The sequence below is a fragment of the Peromyscus eremicus genome, chromosome 5 (assembly GCF_949786415.1).
Source record: "Peromyscus eremicus chromosome 5, PerEre_H2_v1, whole genome shotgun sequence".
In the NCBI taxonomy this organism is placed as follows: Eukaryota; Metazoa; Chordata; class Mammalia; order Rodentia; family Cricetidae; genus Peromyscus; species Peromyscus eremicus.
This window is the reverse complement of record NC_081420.1, coordinates 92,436,102-92,455,721: the sequence shown is the minus strand read 5'-3', so window position 1 is coordinate 92,455,721 and position 19,620 is coordinate 92,436,102.

Genomic DNA, 19,620 nt, shown 5'->3' with positions numbered 1-19,620 from the left:
CTGGCCACACCTCCTGTTACACAACACTGGCTCCTCTGGGCCTGCTTCCTCTGAAGGTCACTACCTACCTACCATTGAACTATCTACTCACTACTTACTTCAGAAGATACAGCCCAGAAAAGTGAAGGAACTTGCTCAAAGTCACACAGCCTATGCATATGAAAGCAGAGAAAACCACATACTTTACTCCAGGGAGTTTCCCCATTTATACAAGGGCCCAAGGGTTGTGTATTTTGCCTTTTCTTTTCTTCTGTAATTTGGTGTGGATTTTTCTCTTCTTTTCAAGTTTGGAGAGGGGGACTGCCTGCTGGAGCTGCAAATTAATGAATGCAGACATAATCTTGCTTTGGATTTATTTACATCTTCCATAAATCATATTTATTGAGTGCCTGGGGTGTACAAGGCGTTGTGAGAGGTCCCGCACATTAAAGCAAAGAAAAAAATAAACATTTTAGACACTTGGTGTATACTGCAGACTACTTAAATATCCAAAGGCATCAAATAAATCATCAGACTGTTTAGAAATGGGTTCTGGCGCGCTCCCTGCAAGCCTCCATACAAACCCGGCAGTTGAGCAATGAGCGTTTGGGTCTGGTCTCCAAAGGCCCTGGGGTATTTGTTAACATGAAGGAGTAGGTCAGAGGTCTCTGGAGTCAGAGTTTGGGGAGATTATAGCCTCCTTTGTAGCCTCCCTACTCAGACTATAATGTTCAGTCTTCTTGTTTTATGACACGTAGCCATGATAACACAGACAGCATACCATTGCATCACACCCCCATCCAGAAACTAATTCTTTTTCTTTCTTTCTTTCTTTCTTTCTTTCTTTCTTTCTTTCTTTCTTTCTTTCTTTCTTTCTTTCTTTCTTTCTTCCTTTTCTTTCTTTCTTTCTTTCTTTCTTTCTTTCTTTCTTTCTTTCTTTCTTTCTTTCTTTCGTTCTTTCTTCCTTTCCTTTCTTTCTTTCTTTCTTTCTTTCTTTCCTTCCTTCCTTTCTCCTTCTTTCCTCAGTTTCTTCATTTCTCATAGTTTCCCTCTCTTACACACACACACACACACACACACACACACACACACAGAGTTTTCTTGTGTATGTGTATGAGAATGTGTGTGTGAGAGAGTGTGTGTGCAGCTGCACATGTGTGGGTGCCCGTTTCACATGTGTGTGCACACGTGGAGGCTAGAGGACAGCCCTGGCATCAGGAGTAGTCCTCAGACACCACCCAACTCTTTGTTTGTTTGTTTTGAGACAAGTCTCTAGCAGCCCTGGTGCTCACTGAAACATGGCTAGGCTGCACTGAAAGTTTCACCTGAGTGGAAATGGAGCTTTTATTCTGTTTAAACTTCTAGCAGATGGGAAAGTGCTTACTCCAGTTGCCTACGACATTACTGCGTAGCTGCCTTTATTTCCCTCCTGCGCTTCCGCTTGAATGACACATTCCGCTTGAATGTGTCAGGCTCCATGCTAGGCACAAAGGAGGTAAAACAACAAAGGTCCTGTCTCGTTCTCAGGGATCCCACAGTCTAAATGGGAAAGCACACAAAACATATGAGTAAGCCAGTGATTAAATCTGGCTCTTAGTAGGGTTGCACTGTGCAGGGATGGGTGGGGATAATGTTCCACAAGAGCCAGGCAGGAGACAGGGGAAGGCAGCATGGGTATGGGGTCATTTTGAGCCAGATCACGGCTATAATTGTGTGTGTGTGTGTGTGTGTGTGTGTGTGTGTGTGTGTGTGCATTTTGTATATATGTAGTACATGCATAGGAGTGTGCAGGTACACACACCTATGTTTTCGAATATGGAGACCAAGCAGGATATTGGGTATGTCCCTTTATTGCTCTCTTGAGTTATTGCCTTAAAACTCACTGAACCGGAAGTTTACCATTTCGACTAGGCTGTACAAAAAGTTGTCTCTGTCCCCCAGATGCTGGGGTTGCAGGCACATGATTCCATGACTGGCATTGTCCGTGGGTGGTGGGGATCCAAACTTAGATCCTCATGCTTGCAGAGTAAGCACTCTTACCCACTGAGTTACCCCCAACCCAGTGCCAGAGATCATAGCTACTTTAAGACAAGATGGATATGACAGAACGACATCAAGGGTTGTTATATCAAGTAGTGACCAAGTAGCGACAGGACCAAATGTGCCTTTTAGAGACACCTCTTTTTCTGTCGTTGTCCTCCTTGAGTTCTCTTTACTTTTGAAAGCAAAAGTAAGTGCTTGTGCAATGATCTGGCATGCCGCCGCCAACCTTGTCTAGGTTAAAGATTGCTCAGTAGGGATGGTTTTCAAACCCAAATGGACAGAATAGTCATGTGGGAAACATACAAGATCCCAGAAGGCAAAAGGTCCTTGCCTTAGAGCCATTCAAGTTTCGGGAGGAAACAGTATACAGAACAAGGGGATGGGTGAGGACAGGGGAGAGAGTTAGCAGAAGGAGACAGCGCTTTTATGCTATACGTGTACAAGCGTTGACCCTGCTCTTTGCCAAGGGGAGAAGCCCACAGACGTGCATTTATCCATCTGAACCACTCATTCTCTGCTAGAAAAAGGGAAAATTCAATTACTTCTCCCAGGGGTGGGTGCTACCTACGGCAGAGATAGTTAGGTACCCACAAAAGCCCAGGCTCTCCCTTTCATGATATGGAGTTGTCACTGGGAAGGGGACACACATTGTTCAGATCCCTTGCATATGAGGTTCCCTCCAAAAAGGCTCCTGTGTTCAAGGTTTAGATGCCTGGTTGATGAGCATCATGGCGGTGACTGGATTATGAGGGAGGTAACTTCACTGATGACTTAGACTCATGGAGAGAGTAGGAGGGGATGCTTTGGTCAGTAAAGTGTTTGCCTTGAAAGCATGAGGACCTGAGTTTGATCCCCAGAACCCACAGAGAAAAGCCCAAATATAGCAGCTAGCACTTACAATCTGAGTGTTGGGGAGGTAGAGGCAGGATGAGGGGGCAGATCACAAGCCAGTCAGCATAGCCCAAGTGCTGATTCTATGCTAACTGAAAGCCTCTGCCTCAAAAACAAAAGTAGACAGTGCCCGAGGAAGGACACAGGGAGTTGTCTTTTGGCCTCCAGATGCAAACATGAGCACACACACACACACACACACACACACACACACACACACACACACGTGCATCCCTGTATAAACATACATACTCACAGGTGGACATACACACTAGCACTCAAGTAGACTTTCTTGATGAGTCCCAGAGGAGTAGGCTCTTAGGAGGTAGGACTCAGTGGGTGAAAACAGGTCATTTGAGTGTACGCCTTTAGAGGGGGTGTCTCATCCCTGACCCTTCTTGTTCTCCCTGACTGACAGGAGTAGCCTGACTCTGTCACGTCTTTCTGCCGTGAGATTTCTACCATGTCTAAAAGCAGTGGACAAAACAATCACAGACAAACCCTTGAAGCTCTGGGTCAAACAAGCCCTTCCTCCTTGTAAGTTGTGTGTCTCACGCATTTTGTTACAGTGAACAAACCCTTTGGAGCTAGGTGTGGTCACATCACTAGTCCTCACTAAAACAATTTAACCAAAGTATCACATGCTGTTTCTGGAGCTAGGCTTTTGAACATTGAAAACTGGGCATATCTTCCCCATGTTAGCCTCCCCCAACCCCTCATGGTTTTAGGAAGGTTCCATTGAGACTCCCAACTGTGCAGACACATCTAAGTTTTTGACATGGTGAGTGTCACTGCTGTCCACAGAGTTCACACTTGAGAACGATGCAACTGAATTATGGAAACTTTACAAAGCAAGCCACCCAAGATCACTTCATAGTGCTTTAACCAAGTTTAGGGTTTTCTGTTCAGATTCACGGCTGCCCCAGAGCACAGGAGGCCTGCGGGTTTCAGGTCGGACACACCTACATTTAGGGGCCTAGTGGAACCAGGATGGAAGAAGAATGGGTCCCCGAGTTACTACCTGGGATGAGAGAACCACTTCCAACGAAGATCTCCTGACGGGACAGACTCAGGAAGTTTGATTTCTTGTGCTAAGCCTCTCAATTGTTAAGGCTTGCTTATTACAGCAGCTGATACTGCAGTAACTCATGGGGTACGCTAAATCTGGCATACACTAGGTGTAACATGTGTTTAATAAACACCCACTAAAGAGAGAGCACCACACCAGCTTTGGGGGCGTTTCCCTTTTGCAGCAAAGGAACAGAGTACAGTTGCGAGGTGATTGCTCTTCACCAGCGTCTTTGGAAGGAACTTGTAATCAGCCGTTCCCAACAAGACTCTGTCTTTAAGGAAATTCAAAGCCAAACACTGCATCTCTCTCTCCTCCCTGCCCCTTCATCCCTGCCAAGTGCTAACTACCATCATTTAGCAAGTTCCTCCATTTAAAAAGTTACCATCTACCCACCGACCTGGTGAAGCTGTCAGTGGCTGAGCAATGGAACTCGGCCAACTGATTAGTTTTGATGGACTGCTGCGTGGAAATCCAGGCGGTGTCACTAAAGAGCCTGTTCATCCAATTAACCAAATTACTATGGGGAGCTCTGGCCAAGTGCAACACTTAGTGGACGGCTGCTCCAGGAGGTCAGGATGGAGGGGGAGGTGATTCTATCAAGTGCCCGCTCCCTCCTTCCTTGTCTCCCAGCCAAAAGGGAGGGCTGAGCAGATAGAATGAGCTAACAGTGCCTCTTACCATGGCTCTCCTGCCTGCTTTGAAAACTGGGACTTGACTCTTTTGAGGGATGCTTCTCTATTATTGTTACTTTGCTTAATCACTTCACACCAGCTTTTAAAGGGTTTGGTCTATCCTGGACACTGTAAAAAGTTCTCAGATACAAAAGGGAGAGGCTATGATGTCTCTCTCTGTCTCTGTCTCTGTTTCTGTCTCTGTCTCTCTCTCTCTCTGGTGTTGTTCGAAATGTGCAGGTATATGTACATATGGAGGTGTGTGCAAAAACAGCCCAGGGCCAGAAAATGAACTCATCTTCTGTCCACTGTGGATGAGACTAAAATGATAGAAGAGAACACACTGTCTCTGTTTCTCTCTATCTCTGTGTCTCTATCTGCCTGTCTATCTGTCTGTCTGTCTGTCTCTGTCTCTGTTTGTGTGTGTGTGCAAATGCATGTAGAGTCCAGAGGACCACCTTGGGTGTCACCCCTCAGGCTCATGTATATTACTAGTAGGCTTACTCTGGGAGGGCTTTAGTAAGGGGTTACATGATTTGTTTGCATTTTTAATATGCAGCTCTGATTATGATGTGGAGAGGGAACTAGAAAGGGGGATTGTGGAAGCAGAAGGACAAGTGGGAAGCAATGGAAACAAAGTTATCAAGGGATGGTCTCCTCAACCAAGCTGACTGTGGCTTGGAAATCAGTGTTATAACTGAGGCGCATCCAGGGAAGAAGGGAAAAGAACTTGCTGGGGAGTGGATGTTACAGAAGGGACAGAATTTGGATGGGGTTCTAGATTTAGTGGATTCTGTAATGTAATGTGATCTCTACATACTACTATTGCTAATCCAACTCTGAAACAGCGATTGAGATGATGGAGTTCATGAGTTCATGGCTGTCTTTCATCAGTATCTGTGTGTGGGTACAGACACATGCTTCTGACCTCCAAAAGACTGCCAGGGAAAAACAATTAGAGTTGAATTTTTGGGGACACAATCATTATGTTCAGATAAGGTCAGGTCCCTGTGTGTGTGAGTGTGTGTGTGTGTGTGTGTGTGTGTGTATGCGCGTGCGTGTATGCGCGCGGCATGCGTGTGTTCATGAACATGTGTGCATATGCATTTGGAGGCCAGATGATAATCTCCAGGGTCATGCCTCAGGCATAATTTGTCAGGTGTCATGCACCTAATATTCCTAATATTTTTGAGACAGGGTCTGTTACTGGCCTAGAAATTGCTAATTCCTCTAGCCAAGCTGGCTAACAACCCCACTTCTTCACCCATCTCCATCTCCCCAACACTGGGATTAGAAGCATTCTGTTCTATGCCCATCTTTTCACATGAGTTCTGAGGGTCACTCCGGTCTTCATGATGAACTAATTCCCTAGTCCCAAGTTCAGGCTCTTGTTCAAAGTCTTACAAGACTATAACACATTTAGAGTCCTAATAAGTCTCCCTGTGGCTAAGCAGCCTACACCCATCACAGGATTGGATCACTTTCTCTCCGTTATGAATCTTCTATATAAATTCTCCAACCCAGGAAAGATAAACTTCTTTGTTTTGGAGGTACCTTTGGAATAGAGCCTGGTATGCTAGTCATAGTGTTTCACAAGTATTAAGTACAGGGAAGGCTGCAGCCCCAGGATTAGTGGGGCATAAATCTGACCCTTTCTACTTCTAAGTACTTTTCCAAGTTTTTATTTTCCTTCCTAGATGTCTTAAAGATTCAAAAATCATTGACACAATGATTATTATCATCACCATCATCACTACCAATATCATATTATCATTATCATAGTGCCACTATCATTATCACTATTACTATCATCACTACCATGACTACCATCATCATTATATCATGAACATTATCACCATCACTATCATCATCATATCACCACCATCACCACCATCACCACTGTGATCATGAACATCACCATTACATCATTATCAGCACTATCATCATTATCATCACTATCATCATCAATACCATCACCATCATCACCATTAACATTGCCACCATCATCATCTTCACTCCCACCACTATCATCACTGTCAACATCTTCACCCCATTCATCACCATCAACATCACCACTTTCAACACCGTCATCATCATCGTCATCATCATCATCACCACAAGCAATATCACCATCACCGCCCCCACCATTACTATCAGCATCATCAGAACCAGACTCAGTTTACCAAATGCTAACAGTGCAAGAGTTTAGAGTGCAAGATGCCACAGTTTATTAAAGTCTACTAGAATTCTATGAGGTGAGTCATTAACTATTAACTCAAAATACAGAAGTGAAAAATATGGCTTAGGAAAAACAAAAGAACTTTCTTTTATCACATGGCCAGTATGTGGCTGAGTTAGAATTAAAACATGCTAAGAGATCGTGGCTTTATTGGGACAAAGTACTCATTATTATGATGAACTTTCCATAATATGAAAATATCCCATGAGTTATTTCTCATCAATGCTGATAACATGAGTCACTTCAAAAAAGAAGAAATCATGTTGACATTATCCCTGTCACCCAAGCCAGGTGAAAACTATATCTATGTCAGAGTAAAAAATGTTCAGGTTTGACAGGGCTGACAGATGCTGTAAGAGGTACTGAGTTATTGACAGGACCAACGGATGCTATAAGAGGTACTGAAGTATTGACAGGGCTGACAGATGCTGTAAGGAGTGCAGAGGCATTTGGATGGATCTCTGAGTGACATCATCTCACATTGCCATCAAAATAATGTGTTCCAGGGCTGCAAATCTAAGATTATAACAAACTATGCCTGTAAGACCCCAAGCAGACCCCCTCAGAAAATTGCCTCAAAGAATTAACAAATAACAAATAAACAAAACAAATACTAACCGAAGCTCACATGCACTGTTCATGCACTCCGGGTCTCCCTATTCCTGTTATTTCTCCATGAGTGATGGACTCCGTAGGCAGGCACATGAGCACTTGGCGTAGCTGTCCAGGCTGTGGGTGGCACTTTATAAAGGAAGGAACAAGTCTGTTTGGAACTGGCTGGTTGAGTCCCGTTGGTGAAATCCACACATGTAGTTAATGCTGCTTAGTGGTCAAGAGAGTCCACAGCCCACACCAGCCACAGTCACCAGTGGAAACACTTTCATCTTGCTTGACATCAGATTGCACAGTCTGAGTCATGGTTTGTGTCCCAAGTGTTAATACTCCCCTTGGCTTTTGCAACTGCAAACTTCGTGGGAAAGGCTGTTTAGATTATTGCACTTCTGACTTTGAATCAATAATCTTTTGACTACAATCTGGATTGGGTCTCTCTTTGGGCTACTGGAATTCTTCCCGTGACAAGCAGGCTGCCGTATCTGCTGTCTTTGGCAGTGGGTCTGAATTTTGGCAAATAGTTTATTGACTTGGTGTTTTTCTCACTTCTCACCTTTCCCAGCAGGGTGCAGAGACTTAGCAGACTTCAAGGTCCTTCTCATATTTGCTCACCTCAGACATATTCACAGTTTATAAGACCCTATGAGCATGATCCTGAAGGGGCTTCTAATGACAAGTTCCAGGGCTTTTAACCTTCCTTATGAGATGGGAGGTGGTGTTTGCTGAACACCTCCTAAGCAGGTTGCTTCTTTGGAGAGAAGCAACTTGAATTTACATCTATCAACAGTCAAGAGTTAGGAATCTTCACCTCTGTGTTGGAGGTGAGAAAAGAGATGTGCTAATGAGGTTACAGGCCATGTGGCTAATTAGTGACTGACGATTAGACCCACATCTGTGAACTTCTGCAGAGTTCTGCTTCCCCAACTGCCCTGACTGTATGAAACTCATGGGATCCTGGTTAATTATGCAGCTTATTGTCCAAATTGGGGTGGCTGTGTACAGGTAAGCGGTGCTATGAATGTCCCTGCTGAGACAAGAGCACACATTGGGACACAGGCTTCCTTGAGCCTTAAAGATTGAGTACTCATGACCTAGCCCAGATTTACTGAATTAACTCTCCAATGATGTGTACATACCAGTTGCATTTTGTTGGGGATTAGGTTACTTTGATGTTTGGGCACTGTGATTATTATTCACTTGTTTGTTTGTATGCTTGATTTGCTTTAATAATTCCCTCCAGATGAAGCCCAAAGCATGATTTACATGTGGTACATTCAGTCTTGTTATGACTGGACTTGGAGCTGTTAACAAGCCCCTCACAGCATGCCACGCTTCTGTGGCTCAGGGCTAATGCTCTATAACTCTCTTTCCACCTCATTTTGTTCTAAGGAGAAACAGGGCTGGGCATTGGCTATAATGACTAATACTTGCTAAGCACCAAAAAGAAACGATATTCTGATAATAGGAAGGAAAGAGTCGTTCTCTGTTTAGTGGCAAAGAAATTTTAGAAGTCTTTTTCTTTCATGTTAAAATCCAAATGACCTCTCTAAGTATTAGTCTTCAAGGAGTGCAGGGTCTTTAAGCTGAGGGTGAGCTGTTTCTGTCTTATGCTTTCAGGTAAAGACAAACACTATAGGAAGTTAAATGACATGAGAGCCTGTGTGTGTCGTATCATGTGGGTGGTCACCATGTGCACAGTTATGCTGCATGTTGATAACTCAGCTGAACAATGGTCGGTCTGGGACATCACTGTAACAACTATTTTCGAATTTCAGATTTTCTAACATCTACCTAATCTACTGCTGCATCGGCTCACCTACATCCTAGTAAGAACTGACCACAGGGGCTCTTTAGAATCCGGCAAGATTTGACTCACTGCCTCAGCCATCCCATAGGCCTGTTTTTTTCTTTAAAAATATTTTTCACGCGACGTGTTCTGATCATGCATTCTACTCCCTCAACGCCTCCCAGATCCTACCAACCTCCCTATCTACCCAACTCCAAGCTCTTTCTCTCTTTAAGAAATAATCAGATACAAGAAATTATCTCCTTCTCTCTCTCCCTCTCTCTCTAACACACACACACACACACACACACACACACACACACACACACCCCACAAAACACACAAAATTGGAAATAAAAACATACAAGTAAATGACCAATCAAAATATACAAGCAAAAGACAGAAAGAAAAAAGAAAAGTGTAAACAGAGCAATATGAGACCAAAAAGTCTAGAAAAATGCTGTTGAGTTTGTTTTGTGTTGGCCATTTATTCCTGGGCATGGAGCTTGTCCTGAAGTGTGGTTAATATAGCCAGAGAGACTCCATTGGAGAAGATGCCTCTTTCTTGGTTAGGGGTAGAACCCATGCCTGCTTGCCCCTTTCAGTGCTGGGAACCCATCTGGCTTGCACCTGTACAGGCTCTATGTGTGCTGCCAGTCTCTGAGTTTGCACTCAGTCCTAAATGGGGTGTCTCCTTCAAACCCTCCCCTTGGGGCTCAGGGCCTTATGCAGAAGAGAAGGCATAAAGATCGGAAGAGCAAGGAGTGATCGATGGATGACTCCAAGGCAGTGTACCCTCCAGACACAACAGGACTGACCCACTGGCCTGGTTTTTAAAAAGCTTCCAGTAAGTAAGACCTATGTGGCAGGCAGGGTGATCATAGACAGTTACACTGGACCTTTATCCACACTTGGATGGGTGGCCATGTATGACCTTGAGGAAGCACCCTCGCTCAGTATCTGGTATTGGGAGGGCTATAGATGGATGTGGCCAGCGACTGACAACCAGGCCCAGCCATTACAATAGTGTTTGAGGAATTCCTAGCCTGGGAAAGAGGGACCCAGCTGGAGGAACACAACCTTCCTTTCCATCGTGGCTTCGCTGATCCATGTGTGGCCACGCAGAGAGTGTGAAAGATGTGCCAAGTCAGACTCTTGCCCACACAGGACTCTGCCACACCCAGCAGGCCACAGATAGAACTCAGCCTGGAGGATTGCTGCTGACGTCTGCATAGCGTGTCCTCAGCTCTGACAAGCAGAGTTGGCTCCAGACTCAAAGCAAAGCTGTCCCCTGGATCTGCTTTAGTGGGCATCCATGACTACTGTCCTCCGCGTGACTAGAGTACATCTTCTCTGACATGGCTCCCAGCCCTGCCTATAGTCAGGGAAATTCTCCATGCACAGAGCAGACAACAAAAGCAGCAAGGCAAGTGTCAGATCAAGATCGGAGATGATATGCAGGCGAAAGCTAGGCCAGGCTGGGGACAATCTGGCTAATATCAGGGTCCACAGAGCCTGCGTTGGCTGCCTGACTCCAACTCTGCAGCCTTTCAGGCCCTGTCCCTACACAACCAAGACCAACAGTTCAAGAGGGCTCCTATCTTAGGTACTCAACTTCCCTCTGGTACAGCACCAGTGGGTGGACTCAGCTTGTTTCATCACAGGTGAGAAGAGTAGGTTAAATTCGATCACACAGTTACAATCACCCTTTTCCTCCTTGGCAGAAAAAAGAAAAAAGATATCTATCTATCTATCTATCTATCTATCTATCTATCTATCTATCTATCTACCTATCTATCTATCTATCTATCTATCTATCTATCTATCTATCTATCTATCTATTTGTCTATCTACTGTCTGTCTTTATATCTATGCACATATATATGCAAATATATACAGGTACACATATACATATGTACACACAAATATGCACTCATATATATCTTTATACACATGCATAAATATATACACATGGGCATGCACACATATAAACACATATATATACACACACGTATATACACATAAATACACATCACACAGATATACATACATGCATATATGTGCATATAACACATGCAATTAAAAAATTAGGAAATGCCCTCTTTTTTTTTAATATTGTCCTTTCAAGGATGTTTCTATTTGCATAGTTTGATCTCTTCCCCTACCCAGCACCAACATTAGTGTGACCTTTTCCTGCTAATTGGAAAATCTTACGGAAATAAACCCTGTCAGAAAATGAGAAGTGACTCCCCCTTTGGATGGCCAAACGACCTCAGAGGGGGAAAGAAGTTCTGAATCTCTGCTCCTTTTGCACACACTGCAAAATCTTTATGACTTCGGAGAGCCTTGAAGCCCGGTAATGCCCCTCCAGTGCAAAGCGGAGTAAATAAATTTCTTCTTATGACCACTTTGGAGAAACACACAACCAGATTTACTCAGCAGGGATAGATAGTGGACAGGATAATGAAGAGAGAGTAAGAATATGATTGGGGTTTACAGCCTCTTCTGTCTCTTTAACGGGTTTTAATCCTTCCGAAACAGGATACGGGGTCCATTTCCTTAAAGATACAGTGTCCCTTCTGGGACAGGCGGTGTTATAAAAAGCGAAGATGTAACATCTATCTCGCAATATTGATTGGCACTTTAGTGTGATAAAAGGGGTTGAACCTGAAGGGGAAAGAGGAGAGAAGGTAAGTGAGAGTCACTCTTTGAAGAATTCAAAGTGTCCCTGTAATATCAGGCCAAACTTCAATGACAGAGAAACCAAAGTGCCATTTGGACCCAGTGATGTCCATTGACAGGGATCAACGATAAGCGTGGTTTTTCAGGATGGTGAGCTCTCTCACCAGGAAATGAATGCTGTTGTTAAGAATTCTGATGATTGGAGGCAGTTCTCAAATTGACCCCAAATGAGTCAGGCCGGTATGCTGCACTATTGTCTGGCCTTAGGGACAAGGTCCTGCCTCTTGAGATGTATTGCATTAACCACTCCGGTGACCTCAGAGGCTCAGTGTCCCAGATCATGGAGACTCATCTCCTGGGCTCTCCTATCTTTTGCTCTGCCCCTCCCCAGCACCTGAGTCTGTACTTTCCCTAGGCCTGTGATTGGTATAGCAAACAAGGACACCTCACATTGTTCAGCACTCACTGTGAATCTGGTAGATACATCAAATGCCCCTAACTTCTGAGTCTGGGTCATTATACTGATTTATGCGTAAGAAAAGTAGGCTAAAACAGATTTTTTTGTCCTGCCCAGAGAACATTTCTCACAAATATACATGCTCCCATTTTTTATTTAAATTAAAAAAAATTAAATTATTTTATTATATTCATTTATTTGCGACAAGGTCTTCCTGTGTAGCCTTGACTGACGTGAACCTGCTGTGTAGGTCTCAAACTCACAAAGTTCCACCTGCCTCCATTTCCTGAGTGCGAAAATCAAAGGTGTGCACCACCACACCCAGTCCCAGCTTTGTTTTCTTTTATTTATTGATTTTAATGTATGCGTGTATTCGGAGCATGCCAGGATGTGTGCATATGGAGGCGATGGATCAATGTCTGCCTCTGTTGCTCTCCATCATATCTTTTGACACAGATTCTCTCACTGAACCTGGATCTTATGAATTCAGCTAGGCTGGCTGGCCAACAATTCCAGGAATGCTCTTGTCTCGGCCTCCTCGGGGCTGGGATTGCAGGCGCTGGGATGGAGTGGAGGTTTCGGTGCTTGGGTATGAAGCATTTTACCTGACTGAGCCGGCTCCCTAGCCTGCTTTACCTGACTAGCCGGCTCCCTAGCCTGCTTTCACAGGTTTTGTTCCAGACTTCCTAGAGGTTTTCATTGTTGTTTTGCTCCTGATGACAGATGGCACCCTCCGAACTCAGAGGTGGCATAATTGTGGTCCCCAAATCCACATCTCCATGTGCTGTTTTCTTTTTTGTTGCCTTGATAAAACACCCTGAACAAAAGGCAATGGAGAGGACAAAGGGATTTTTTAGCTTATAATTCCAGGTCACAGTCTACCATGATGGGAGAAGTCAAGGAAGGAACTTAAGCAGTTAGTCAGAGCAAAGCTTCAGTCAAGAGCAAAAAGAAACAAATGCACCCACACTGCCCGTTCCTGAGTGTCTGGAGAGGAACGGAAGAGCTGGGTCCCACCACACTGACTGCTTGTGAGTGTAACAGAAGAGCTGGATCCCACCACACTAATGTGTAACAGGAAATGACATGTTGGGTCTTCAGTGACAAGTATCAGTAGAAGCTTGAAGGGCATCATGGGTCCTGACTTGTCACCTGTACAGTAAGGTAGCTGGGCAGCCCCACCATGGAGGGGTTTTCTGGGGGTGCTGCTTTATTTACTCTGACAATAACCTCAGTTTTTGCAGTCTGAGGTGAACATACTGGGACACTTGGGTTCAGAGTGGCAATGTCACCCGTTGAGACGACACTGTTACTCTTTTGGCCCTGGTTCCTGTCTTCCAGATTTGAGCTGCCCAGGAAGCGAGTGTCCAGAGCTCAGGCAGCCAGACTCACTCAGACTTTTTCTCAGGGGATACAGCACCTGCTCCAGGGGACCCGAGAGGGTGACTGGATCACAAAATGTCCTGCCAAAAGCTGAGGCAGCCACACCCTTGACTCCAGTTAAGTCATCCTCTTGGCTCCAACAATGTTTAGGGCCAAAGACAATAACGTCATCCAGGAGACTCTTGTCACCTGCTCCTGTCACTATTGGGTTTCTTAGCAAAACTAACGTGGGCCACCTCTTCTAGAGTTACTCAGGGTGCTCCAGGACATTTGGGTTCCCAGGCTAAGGCTAAGGAGACATTAGAACACAGGACTTAAGACCACGGATCAGGGACCAGAGGGACTGGGGTTGAGTCCCGCCTCTGTTCTTCATCAGCTGAGGACTTGGCAGCTTCTAAGCCTGGGTGTTGATGGAATTGCGTGAAATAAGAGTAGCTGGTATTCACGAGGCACTGTGTACTAGAACTGTGTACCATTTCATCTGAGTGGATTTGTTAGTGAAGCATTCAAGCCCTTCTGATTAGATTTTAAAAATTAGGAGATAGGGGTTGGGGAAAATAGCTCATTTGGGAAAATGCTTGAGAGGCAAAAAAATAAGGACATGGAGCTGATTTACGGAACCCATGAACACACACACACCAACACACACACACACACAGCAATATGCCCCTCCCCCAAACAAATGCCCAAGGCCACTAATAAGAAGTAGAGTTTATAAGAAGCCAGGAATTTGGCTTTCAGGCATCATCAACAGAGCTGGCTGTTCGGGGTAACCATGATTGCATGACTGGCCTTTCTGGAGAGATAATTCCTCCAGGTAGGGCTTGCTCTGTGTGTTATGGAATGTTTATCAAGATGTCAATAGCACACACCTTCCCCTAGCTGTGACAACCTGAAATAGCTCCAGGTATTGCCAGATGTTGGTGGAGGGGTGGTAAGAGGGTCTTAACTCACTGGTGGGCAGGTGTGATTGCCGTAGACCACAAATTGGGTGAAATAGTCATGTGAGCATATAGACTTTGCAGGGAGTCATATGCTACATGTCATTATAAGAGTTCAACAATGACAGACCTTACCCCATAGCTAAGGAAGCATGGAAGAGAAGAGCAGGGAGGGGAGGACAGAGAAAAGAAAACTATTTGAGTTTAAAAGTCTGGCTGTGTTGAGTATGTTCATCCCCCTCACAACACACACACAATGGACATGATCTACTCACTACACAATGGACTCTACCATCTCATGGAGTTAGAATTGAAAGATGCCATCAGGAGATGGGCACCTTCAGGGTGCCTGTCATAGGTCATGTGCTTCTGGGAGCCTTGTGTCATGTTGCCTAAATCTTCCAGGACCCTGGAAGGTAGGTTCTTAATATTTGGCTTTTTCAGAAGTGTGACTGAGGTCCTGGGAGACTAGAGGGCCTTGCTTAGATTGTATAGCCAGTCTGTAATGTAGCTGAGGTTTAAATCAAAATGTTTAAGATGATTATCTGAATTCCTGGGGTCCCCAAGGGAAATACAATGTCTTCTGTCTGTTCCCCTAGTATTGTGCGACAAGTAATTTCATAGTATTATAACCATCCTTCTGGACTTTTTAGACCCAGAAATATTTTGGAAGGATTTCTTGACTGCCAGGATGTCTTGACTATCATGTCAGCCAGAAGAATTTAGTGGGCAACTATGAGAGGACCATTTCACCGAACATTAAGCCTTCAAGAGAAGAGGAAAGCAGAGGCAATGCTGGAGCCAGGCAGAAAGAATCCAGACCCTGAAGAATGGTAGGCATCCCCTTTGCTGTGGTGGGTAACAGGCAGTGAACCTTTGGCAAGACTCACAGAGTAGCTAATGTCAATAGACACTTTTCACCCAAGGGGTTAAGAGTGGAGATCTGCAGGAGAGAAACCACTGAGGCCGAGAGAGGCAAGGAAAGGTAGCCACACATGGAGAGCTAGAAGCAGAGGTCAGGTCTGGGAGGTGGAATGGAGTGACAGTGTTGTGACAGCCGACATCTCTTTAGGAGCTAAATGAATCAGCAGTGGACAAGGAAAATGAGTGTGAGCCTTCTGATGTCCATGTGTCCAGGGAAACAACATCCTCCAGGAGCGGGAACTCCTCGGGTGAACTTTCGGTTTTGTGTTTTGAGACAGAGTCTCCCTCTCCAGCCCAGGTTCACCTGCAGCCCACTAGGTACCTTAGACTGGCCTCAGTCTTGCTGTGATTCTCTTGTTTCAGCAACTCTGATGTAGGGATGACAGGCATGCTCCACCATGTCCAACTCTCAGGTGCATTTTAGCTAGCTAGCACTTCTCTACCTGGACAGGTCTTCTATCTATGCCTGTGCTCAGAGCCATAGGGGGGAAAAAAAACGATCTGTCTCAAAGGTAAGGGGAGTTATGCTTCTAATAAATGCATGCACACCAAGAGGGACATACAAAACAAACCTGGCACCTCAACTGTACGGAGACAGTGTCAGATTGAGAGTGCGGAATGTGGGAGACAGGACCAGAGAGCTGACCGGGCACCAAGGAAGAACAGAGCTGTTCGGGAAACAGTCGGAAGTTATTTCCTAACATTTTAAAACCAAAGTTGGCAGGGAAAGAAAAGATTTTTATTTTTATTTTTTCTTGATAAGATTACACTTTGGCCTCCACCATTTAAGTCATCGCTCACTCTAGGACAGTTAATCCAAAGCCTATCTTCTGGAGGGGTCCTTCCTCAAACTCCCACATGCCTTGCCTGAGCTTGGACTCGACGCCCCGATATTTCACAATGTTCCCTCTTGGAAAATGCATTCCACGTTCCTAAAATAGAATTGGATCTCTAATTGCGAGTGGTAGGAGCCAGAGTGGGAATTGAGTTTACAGCACAAAGCAGACATGGTCTCCAGTGAGGGGACAGCTCGGGTGGGGTCTGCTTCCCCCCAGAGATGGAGCAGGAAGGAAAAAGACACCAAGAGGTTGTGTGCCCGCCAGTCATTTTCCGTTGCTCTCCCAGTTCCTTGGCTCACTAAAAGACTCCAACTTATAACCAAATCTTATAACCAATAGTAGAGCCTCATGTAGCCCCAGGAGGGTCCTTCACAGTGGGAGAGATGTGGATCCAGTGTCTTGCCATGGCCTACAATTTTGAAAACAGGGGAGGGATCTGAGAGGCAAAGCTGGGGACCAGGCATTGGAGGACATGCATTTGCTTCCCAGGTTTATATTATCTAAAACCCCTCAGCTTCATCTCTCTCTTGGAATCTGTCCTGGCCCCCTGTTTCTTTGTGGCTTAATGGGAAAAGCACACAGCATTCATGTAGGGCTGTCTTAATCTAGATTGAAACCAATTCTAGTGCCCAAGAAGAAGTGGTAGGAGAGACATAATGCCAACTGGAACTTCCCTTGTGAAGTCCATGCTGGAGGGACAGCTAGAACTTTGCCTGTCACCCCAGGCCCACCAGAAACATGTAGCAAGGGGGTTGGCTGCCATGGTGGCTCTTAAGCCCTGTCTTAGGGCTTCTGTTACTGTGAAGAGACACCATGACAACTCTTATAAAGGGAAACATTTAATTGGTGCTGGCTCATAGTTCAGAGGTCTAATCCACAGAGGTCACAGCATGGTGGGAAGCATGGTGGCCTGCAGGCAGACATGGTGCTGGAGAAGGAGCTGAGAGTTCTATATCTGGATCCGCAGGCAGCAGGAAGTGACTGTGAACCACTGAGCCTGGGTTTGAGCTTCTGAGACCTTAAAGCCCACTCCCTAGTGACATACTTCCTCCAACAAAGCCACACCTACTCCAACAAGACCACTCCTCCTAATAGAGCCACTCCCTATGGACCAAGAACTCAATCACATGGGTCTATGGAGGCCATTTCTATTCAAACCACCACCAGCCCTGAGCTTCTTATCACATGGTTACCATTCCGTAAGGAAGATAAGGTTTCCTTTGAATGAAACTTACACAATTTCCAAATAGAAATACAGAACTGGAAAGAGTTTCTTGATCATCTCTATAGTTAGTGTTTCTACAATTCTATGCCCCTCTCTTTCCTCTTCTCTTTAGAGTCACATCTTTACACACACATTCATACATGTGCTCACACGTGCATTCACACACAGGCACCCACACATTCATCCCATACAGACACATGCACACACACATATATACAGATGCACTCATTTACATACATCATATGCATGGGCACTCACACACATACACAAACACACACCCCTATCGTTCTTACAACATATTTCTCCAAAGCTCTGTTCTTGAAAACTCTTGATTTTAACTACAGAGCAAGACATTTTTAGGCATAAAACTGTCTTTGTGGGCATCTGCCCCTGCCCATGTGGAAGCCCGGCTTCACCGCAGCCAGTATAACAGCAGCAATTGCCTTCTGAATTCTTGATCTCTCACTAAGCCTTACACTTAGTGCATGGAGCCCTCACTGCCTAGCATCAAGGATGCTCCAGCTGTCCTGCCCTCCTCCTGCCTCCACATCTTCAATGCCGCACCTCCTGTTTCTGCGTCCTGGCATCCATCTCCTGCTTATGTCTACCTCCTGGCTCTGAACACGCTTCTCTGAACACACCTTCTACACCCACTCAATTATTACTTATTTGAGCCACCCCTCCCTGCCTCCATTGCAGATCCAGTGCTAGACATTGGAGGTCGCTTCATAGAGCTCCTGGGGCATGAGAGGTGGCTCAGTACTCAAGGGTATTGGATATTCTGCAGAGCATTTGGGGTGCAGTTCTCAGCACCTCCATGGTGCCTCACAACTGTCAGTAACTCCATTTGCAGTGGATCCAACTCTCTTCTGGCCTTCAAGAGTACCAGGCATTCATGTGGTGCACACATACACACACACACACACACACACACACACACACACACACACACACACACAGGCAAAACATCTGTACACGCACCAAAATACAATTTCCAGTTCTACAAAAATTTTCTGATTTTAATTTCAATTTCAGAGTTTTTATGGGTACAGATCCAGTGCCAAACTGCATTCCCTGATCCTAGGTCAACATATCAGATCATTACCAGTCCTGAGTTTTTGACCTCCTAGTATTTCTCAGATTTCCTCTTCTCCCAATTCCGTTGTTACCACTCTAGTCTAAGTTACCACCACCTCCTGCCTGGACCATTGCAATAGATTTCTACTTGCTCACTCTGATTCCAATCTTGATGCCTTGTAACCCAATCTCCCCATAACCAGAGCAATTTTTAGAATAGGTTCTTACTAGCTACCAACACCTTGACTGTCTGGCGTCAGAAGCTTCTGGATTTTCACAGCTCTGACGTCAAATAGCAAGACAAGTGTCTACTTGGGCAGCTCTCTTTGCACCCTCTGCCCTTTCTCTGAGTAATTTATAGTTCCCTCAGCCTACCCTTTGTCCTCACTCCACAAGGGCTTTGCATGCTATATTCCTGCTACCTGGAATCCATCCCTGCCTCCACCTTCTCTCATCTCAGAGCTCAGTTTATCGTGATTGTAGGGAAGCTTCCTGAACCATGGCCACCCTCCTAAATGCCCCAACAGCATCTACAGCATACTACAAAGCTGTAGTATGGAGTTCTGGTTCTGGTGTCCTCCACCTATCACCAAGCATGGTGTGGGTGAAGACGAAACCTCTCTTTCCTGCTCAGGATCTGACATCTGTGTACAGAGGAATGAATGTTGTCTCTTGCTCAGGTTCTGCTGATCTTCGGGGGACCAGCACCCCTATGGCTCACCTGAAGCTTAAGAGCTGTGCGATGTACTTGGTCAGAATACAGAACAACCATCACCTCTGTCCAGCGTACCACGGTGCT